Below are 9,458 nucleotides of genomic sequence, written 5' to 3' on the forward strand. Positions count from 1 at the left end.
GACATTTGTGACGAGTTTTGGCACTTTAACCCCATACGTGAAGAGAAGTATACTAAAAAATTGGAAAATCTTGAGGAATGATAAAGAAGTAGGGAAAATCTTTAGAGATACGCCACAATTTTCCTACAGGCGAGGGAAATCAATAGGCCAAACTGTCTCCAAAAAATTTTTAGAAAAACCGAAAACAACTGGCCTGCTAGCACCCTTGAGAATGGGCACCTTTGAGTGCATTAAATGTGCACATTGCACGGGCATTATCAAGGGTGATAGTATAGCACATCCTACCAAAGGAACCCCGATCAAGATTAAAGGCCACTTCACTTGTAATAGTTCTAATGTAATATACCTAATCAAATGCCCATGTGGGCTTCCTTATGTCGGGCAAACGTCAAGGTGTATAAAAACTCGCCTGAATGAGCATAAAAGCAATATAAGAAATTATAATCCCGAAAAAGAAAAATTAAAAAATGGAGATTCAAGTAAATTTGCAACAGAGTTATCCGTGGCCAAACATTTTATTATGCTAAGCATACTGTTGCCCAAATAAGATGGACCATATTAGAACAGATCAAGTTGCCAAGAGGGGGCAATGTTAACAAACAACTACTACAGAGGGAGGCCTTTTGGATTAACAAAATAGATTCGCTTTCCCCTAGGGGACTTAATGAAAGTTTTGGCCTTAGATGCTATTTATAGATCTTTTTACATTTTATATATATTGTATATGACTTTTGTAACATTGTTTTTAATATGTTTTGTAACATTACACTTTTTCAGATAAGAAAGCAGACTGTGATATTTGATCCGTATAATTTACACACAGATTGACCACTATCTCTTGGGACTTTTGATTTGGATAAATACTGAAAGGGTTAATAAGTCACATGATGGATTAATTGCTTGTTTCCGTCTGGGGGTTGAATGTTTAAATTGCACTATGTTCACTGTTTCTGTATTGCACCTGAGGAAGGGGTTGTGTCCCCGAAAGCTTGTGTACTCAATAAATCTGCAAATGACTTAAGGCATTGCCTGCTTATTCTGGTGTGCTCCTTCCCACTTTGGACATACATTCGCTGTAACAATTGGCGTGGAAGCAGCCAGGGATACGGATGCACCCAGCAAGAAAGTAAGTGGTGTGCGGCAAAAAAAACTTTTTCTGCCAATGACATCATCATCCCTCCCCTCCTCTCTCTATAAGCTGCTACTGAGACACAGCTACACTTGTCCGTTATTTCTGTTAGATACTAGCACCTGCAGACATTTTGCACAAATTGCATACATGACAAATATTAGCTGTGTCTCTTTTCCTTATCCTTACTTCCAGGTTTTATATGGGTTGGTAATTAGCAAGGGAATTCTGGTCAAATTATATCTATTTGCAAGCAATACACATATCCATTATATGTATAGTATGTGCAGAGTCTATACATTCTATACATTGCCTGAACACAGGCAAATCAAATCTCCACTGCCATTTTTCCCTTCAGAATAAGTGCCGGGGAGCTCCTGACTGGAGTACAAATATGGCTGCCAATGACATCAACATCCCTCCCCTCCTCTCTATTTAAGCTGCTACTGAGACACAGATACAAATATGTTTTATGTGCACAGTCTGTGCAGAGTCTATACATTCTATACATTGCCTGACCACAGGCAAATCAAATCTTCGCTGCAATTTTTCTCTTCAGAATAAGTGCCTGGGAGTTCCTGACTGGAGTACAAACATGGCTGCCAAATGGCATCATCATCTATATAAGCTGCTACTAAGACACAGATACAAATATGTGTTATGTGCACAGTATATGCAGAGTCTATATATTTTATACATTGCCTGACTACAGGCAAATCAAATCTCCGGTGTCATTTTCTCTTCAGAATAAGTGCCTGGGAGCTCCTGACTGGAGTACAAACATGGCTGCCAATGACATCAACATCCCTCCCCTCCTCTCTATATAAGCTGCTACTGAGACACAGCTACACTTGTCTGTTATTTCTGTTAGACACTGGCACCTGCAGACATTTTGCACAAATTGCCTACATGACAGAAATTAGCTGTGTCTCTTTTCCTTATCTTTACCCCATGTTATGTGAACTGTAAGTGCAGAGTATATACATTCTGTGACCACAGAAAAATCAAATCTCCGCTGTCATTTTTCCCTTTAGAATAAGTGCCTGGGAGCTCCTGATTGGAGTACAAACATCATCATCCCTCCTCTCTAAATAAACTGCTACTGAGACACTTGTCCGTTATTTCTGTTAGATACTGGCACCTGCAGACATTTTGCACAAATTGGCTACATGACAAATATTAGGTGTGTCTCTTTTTCCTTATCCTTACTCCCAGGTTTTATATGGGTTGGTAATAAGCAAGGGAATTCTGGGGAATTGTATCTATTTGCAAGCAATACACATATCTGTTTCTCTTCAGAATAAGTGCCTGGGAGCTCATGACTGGAGTACAAACATGGCTGCCAATGGCATCATCATCCCTCTCCTCCTCTTTTGAACAAATTGCCTACATGACAAATGTTAGCTGTGTCTCTTTTCCTTATCCTTACTCCAAGGTTTTATATGGGTTGGTAATAAGCAAGGGAATTCTATGGAAAATATCTAGTGGTAAGCAATCAAATGTCTGCAGACTGTACCATTGTGGAGGTATTTCAGAGCAGCAATGTGATTGCTCAAACAAATGGGACAATAACAATATTTGTTACAGGTCTATTTACATTTACCTATGGAATCCACTTTTTTTGTTCCAAGACAGTTTATGGTTTCCCCACTACCTATCAACATTTACTGCTATCAAGTCTCTACAACCCCCTCCACTATTTTGCCAAAATAGCTGTATTCAGTAGAAATTCATATATTGCACAATAAATGCAAATAATTCAATTAATTACTGCAGTATTTTTCTGTGCTATTGACTGCTGTACTTCATCTTACCTTCTGATTTAGCGTAGCCCTCCATGCTTAGGGGTCTCTTCCTTCTCTCTTCTTTTTTCTCTTCCTTCTTCTCTTCTCTCTTCTCTTTCTTCTTCTCTTCTTTCTTCTCCTTTATGATGTTCTGAAAGTGGACTTTTTTCCGCTTATGTCCTTGCTCCTCAACGTCTCTCTTTCTCTTCATCTCGATGTTGCTCTTCCCATTTGACACTTTCTTCACCCTTTCTTCAGACATAATGTCACAGCTAAGGGGCTGGAATGGGGTCTTCTTCATACTCCTGGCTGGAGGAACGCAATCTAAAAGAATTTTGTAATCCACGGATGAAATATTCGCTATTTTGACTCTGAAAAATGTCAGAAGTAAAAGTCGCTCTGCTGGTCTGAGAACAAATCCCAACTGAATAACTGCCACAGCGATGTGATCAGCTGACCTCAGTAACCAACTTCCAAAGTGGCATGTGCACCTGCCTGCAGTCAACAAGTACCACAGTTCTGTGCCATTTACAGTATAACACCATAGGCCCATATTGAAGCCTGGTACAGAACAGCAGGGTAGAAAGATTCTAGTAACTGGTAACCAGTGTAACATGCCAATATGTATACACAGAGTAAAATCTCACTTGCAATATCATATTCAAATTACATTTCCATAATACTGCTAGTTGTTGGCACTATGTATGCAAAAAACAAAATAAAATACGCAGATCATTGGTCTGATCATTTGGCCCCCAGTAATAAGGGAACTAAGAAACTTAGAAGAGGAGCCTCATGAATGCACTTTCACACTGTACAGGATTTTATAACCTTCCTGATAGATATGTGAATGATTTTCAGCCCCCCCCCCCCCCGTCTGACGCACACAGAAGAGTGATAGGCAGATCTAGGCACTTTAGATTGAACTAACTGTGTTTGGCCTATATACCTCTCAAATCTGGTGAGTAGATATTCTCTACAGAGAGGTTTCTTATGACCTGTATTAGTGGGGTTACCATACAGACGCGGTGGATGTGTTTTTGCATTTTTTACTGAGCAGGCTGGCAATCTGTCCATTTGGAAAATGCCTGGTCGGCCACTGTTTAAGTTGGTGGGGAAAGTGGGAAGCCGGGAGTCGCCAAAGCAAAGCCGCCAAATAGGAGCCGAGCCCAAACCGAAGCTGCCGAATGGGAGCCAGATGCACCCAAGTTACATTACTGGGTTGCTATGTATGTAGTTCTATGTATTCTTTGTATAAACCTGTTTATAGTACAACACTGCAGAATATGTTGGTGCCACCCACTAGCAGCCACATTTCCATTAGCCATTTGCAGCCGGCCACAGGTTGTAGGGTTCACACTGGCACTTTAGGTGTTTATGCCTGCGTTCCACTGTGTTGTAACTCTCCTGCTTCCCACCTGCGTTTGGCACTTGCCTGTGCCTCAATCAGTGCAACATGATTCGGAAGAATGGGCTGCGTCCGACACTGTAGGAGTGTATGTAAATGCAGATAAAACTGTGCCTTTACAAACAGTTACTGGATTTGTTGTTGCTTGGATGTCCTTGAGTTCCATACATTTTTTTTACCACACCCCGGTCTTCCAAAAATGTCATTGCCCCTAAAGGCCATAAAATGGGTTTCAAACGTGCAACAATTGGGGATTTTTTTTGTTGCCTGTATTTGTTGTGTGAATTTCTACCTGTCAGAATGTGGAAGTCAAGAAAAGCAAGCAGTAGATCAGCAGCAATTTCACCATTTTCCCAGAAGGTACATTATACTATTCCAGAAGGGCCAGAATACGCGGGCGTATATTTATCAAAGGGTGAAGTTAAATGTTGCCACAGTTCTCTAGAGTGAAATTCCACCACTCTCCATCCATTTCTTTGGGATTTTTAAAAGAGTATTTATCAATGGGTGAAAGGGAAAGTTCCTCCTATGAAGTGGTTGCCCCTAGTCCCACTGCCGTTTGTCGCCCCAGTCCCCTCCCCTTTATTTGTGCAAATTGTCATCATCTGGACCAGAGCAATGGGGATTGGCGCATGGGAATGGTTGGGCAGCATGCCGCCCCCCTAAAATCCTGCCGCCCTAGGCCCGGGCCTAGATGGTCTTTCCAGAAATCCGGGCCTGCACATGTCCCCTGTCCTCGCACCACCCCATGCAATCACACTTCCATTACCTGAGTGCCAAGATAAAATTCAGCCAGTGGGTCAGGCCTTTGTGGCCTGCCCACCAATCCAGGCCTGTGTGTGTGTTTTATTTATGTTTTTACATATGGGCCCCTCCATGACATCTATAGGTCAAGAGTTTTCATCAGAGCCTGTATTCAGAATGATATTCTATAAGTGCAGCATGTTTATTCCCAGGCAGGAAAAGGCAGACATAATATTGTTATGTTCCTTTTCCTGGTTATACAATAAAATTATTTACCACTGAGCTTACTTACCTGCCTCAGCATATAGTACAGTAAATCCCAAGATACAGACCTATAAAAAGATTCTCCAACCCAGCATGTACACATTCTATTTAGTTTACCTACTGTAAAATACTATCTCTTCATATGGTAGTCGGTCTGTCCCTGGCATCAGATCAACAGAACAAATTCTGTGCTAAACCCAGCGCACACAAGATTCCTCAGGATCACTACATTTTGGGGGAAGGGACAACATGGATTCAGTCCCACAATAACTGAGCTCTAGTTGCTCATTAATGAGTTGATAACAGTTCATTTGCTGAAACAGCCATGGTAGAGATGAGACAGGCATGGTGGAGATGAACCAGCCATGGTGGAGATGAGACAGGCATGGTGGAGATGAGACAGGTATGGTGGAGATGAGACAGGCATGGCAGAGATTAAACAGGTGTGGTAGAGATGAGACAGGCATGGTGGAGATGAGACAGGTATGGTGGAGATGAGACAGGCATGGTGGAGATGAGACGGCATGGCAGAGATTAAACAGGTGTGGTAGAGATGAGACATGCATGGCAGAGATTAAACAGTTGTGGTGGAGATGAAACAGGCATGTCAGAGATGAAAGAGCCGTGGTAGAGATGAGACACTCATGGTGGAGATTAAATAGTTGTGGTGGAGATGAGAAAGGCACGGCAAAGATGAGAGGCACGGTGGAGATGGAGTAGAGATGTTGCACAGTTCATGTCTCTTAAGATGTATTAATGCCACACAGGCTGAGTTGGAAAGAGAACTCACAGTCAGGTTCCAGTTGCAGCCTACAGTCAAACACAATTAAGGGCATAACGAAAGGGCAGTTCCTTAATGTTAGGAGGATTATTTCCACTAAAGAGAAAAACTTGAAAGGTGAAGGACCAGTTGATATGAATGGGATAAGATACGCAGACACTTATAAAGTGCTATGATAATGTCCTCTTAAAGGAGAGGATGGCGGTACTGTGTCCAATTATGTCATAATATGGACCAATTAGCATTGGCCAATACTATAGAATGATAGCACAAAGGGCAAGCTCTAAAAACTATTGAAAGTCACATCAAGGCAATGCAACGCGCACCCCTGAAAGTGTGTATGACTCACTTAATACAGGGGAGATCCCTGCATTGCATTGCATTGCCCAGTCAGCAACGTAACTAGAGGGGGACGGCCCTGGCTCGGGACGTGCAGCCGGGCCCCCGCCCCCCTCCATACGACCGGAATCCGCCCAGAATCAGCGCCCAGAATCAGCGGCCGGGGGGCCCTGAGGGGGTGCGGGCCCTGGCCCAATCACACCCCCTGCTCCCCCGGTAGTTCCGCCACTGCTGGTGGTATAGTAGTGTGTCCTTTAGGGGAGCATTTCTAAGTGTTTCTGCAACCTAGGTTTGTGCCACTAGATGGCAGATACTCACTTTTGAATATTGTATGTAATATTTCCTATGCACTTCTCCACACATTAGTTTATTTAGTGTATTTATGTCCTGTTATATATTTCAATAATGATTACATTTCTATACCATTTGATAAAAAAGTCATTCACAAAAACATCAGAAGGATATTATACTATATCTAAAAATGATATAGTGTAATTTAAATTGCTAGGGTACCTGATATTTTGTTTCACTGCCGACAGTTTTCATATCTCCATTTGTTTCTTCAACGGTGAGACCAGGCACAATAACCAGGGCCACTTGCAATACTGGTATGGTGTGACCTAACTCATTATTTTTCAAAGACCACAATTAATAATCTCCTCAGCCGATCTGAATTACATAATAGAATCTGGTAGGGGATGGGCCCAAAAGATAAAAGATTGTACTGAAGTTGTTCTGATTACAACTATTTAGTTCTATAGAGATAATGTAATATATTTCCCAGTAATAGTAACAATGCTTCATTCTGGGGATGCTTAGATGTTATTTATAAGTATAAAAAAAGTTTGATAGAATCTGTTCCCCTTCTAAGTAAATATTTGGAAGCTTGCAGTCTGTTTTTTGGGTGACATCCCCTTTAAGAGTTTATTTGGTAAATTAAACATGCAATTTATTAAATTATGAATATCTTCATTTAAGTCTGTGGAAACATTTCTTGTCTTTTTCTTGAAATGTTTTCTGTAGCAAATTGAGATTTTAAAATGATATACCCTGTACTGACATTTCAAAGAAAAATTCATTACTGTAAAATGAAATATTATTAATCATTATGCCCAGTGTAAGGCTTAATGACGAATAGAACATACTGGTCATCAAAGGTTTGCTTTCATTGTTCAACTTGCAGGTGGCTGAAAAAAGCCATTCGCTGATTGGTTACTATGGGTTACTGCCCAGGTGCAAATTTGCCCAGTGTTTATAAATGAGCCCCATTTTATTTAGTAAACTGACATTTTTAATTTACATTAGAAATAGGAAATCATGTCCAGTACATTTTATAATCACATGCAGGAGGAGAAACAATAGCCTGCCAGAAAGCAGTTCCATAGTGCAGCAATGGCTTTTTCTGGAAGCACAAGACCAGGCAAAATGACCTGAGATGGCTGCCTACACACCAATATTACAAAAAAAAAAACACTTGTTGGATTAGGAATGACATTTCATATGGTAGAGTGAATTATTTGCAGTGTAATCGGTGTAATTTAGAAATAAACACTATACCATAAAAATCATGACAGAATCCCTTTAATAATCAGCCCTGTAGCATCAGCTTATATGACAGGCAAACCTCACTTAATACTTAATGATTTGTGACAACCCCTAAGCTTAGCTTCAGTGCTGGGCCAGCCCGGCCAGACACTCTAGGCAGCCTGGTCGGTTGTATCGTCGTAACAGGGCAAGCTCGCATGTGTGGAAAAAAAGATGCAATGCGAAAAGGACAAGTGCACATGTGTAAAATACACCACACACATGTGGCGAAAGGGGATTGGACAAGGTAGGGTTGCCAACTTTTTAAAAAAATATTTACCGGCCAGTGGTGGGGGAGGTAACTAAATGGGTAGACCGTGGCGTAAAAAGGGGCGGAGCCACGGGACATAATGCAAAAGGGGGCGGGTCACTGGGTCGTGACGCAAAAGGGAACGGGGCCACATCGCGAGAGGGGCAGTAGACGAAGAAAAGGTACGTTTCCACCGGAGGGCCAAGGGCTTTTGTTAAGGGCATTACAAATTACCGGCAGCTACATTGGCGGTAAATTTGTAATACCGGCCCTGGTCCTGGCAGGTGTTTTAACCTAGGATTAGGGGTAGGAGAAGGAGATAAGGTGCATACCTGTGCCCCCCACCAGCTTTGCACCCTAGGCACGTGCCTACTCTGCCTACTCCTAGTTCCGGCCCTGTTTAGCTTCTCAACAGCGCTCAAAGCACACTGATCATATGTGTGTCTCAAACACTCCTAACAATATCCAAGATGAGAAACTCCTGTGGCAACTTTAATTGCCTGGATCATTTCTACTATACAGATGCTTAAACTTTAGGCTGGTTTAATAAATTCAGTATATAAAATATTGCATTTCTAGTCATATTCATTTTTAGGGGTTAGTTCTCCTTTAAGGTCTGCCATAAGGTTGTAAGTGCAAGGTCTCTTTGCACTCTATATCTGCAGCTCCATAGTCCCATTTGATCATAGCTCCCCAGATTGTCTTTCTTCCCACTTTTGGCCATATTTCATGACAGAACAAGTGCTACCAGTAATCAATGAACTACTGAATGAAGTAGAACTGAAAGGAGAGGTGCAGAAGTGTCACTAACACACGTGGCAGAATCACAGCAATGCAAAACATCAACAGACGGAACAGCAACCAATTGTCACAAGGACGTCACTGGTGTCATGCCGTAGTATTAATAAATCTTTGGACTATGCAGAGGTTCTGAGCTGCAAGGCATGCCACTTGGTGGAAAGTGTTACTCGGAAGCAGCAAACTAAATGCATCTGCTAGAATTCAAAATTTAGGGTGGTGACACAGGTGATATCTGACCTGCATTGCACTATGACTGGGTGCAGATTCAGCTTTGCCTTTTCAAATGCATATAAACTATTATTGAATGAGTTTGCATACTTTTATCATCCTGTTTAGTATAAAACACATGCATATTGGAGCTTTGGTGATTTCAA

Source organism: Xenopus laevis, chromosome 2L (assembly GCF_017654675.1).
Source record: "Xenopus laevis strain J_2021 chromosome 2L, Xenopus_laevis_v10.1, whole genome shotgun sequence".
NCBI classification, from domain to species: domain Eukaryota; kingdom Metazoa; phylum Chordata; class Amphibia; order Anura; family Pipidae; genus Xenopus; species Xenopus laevis.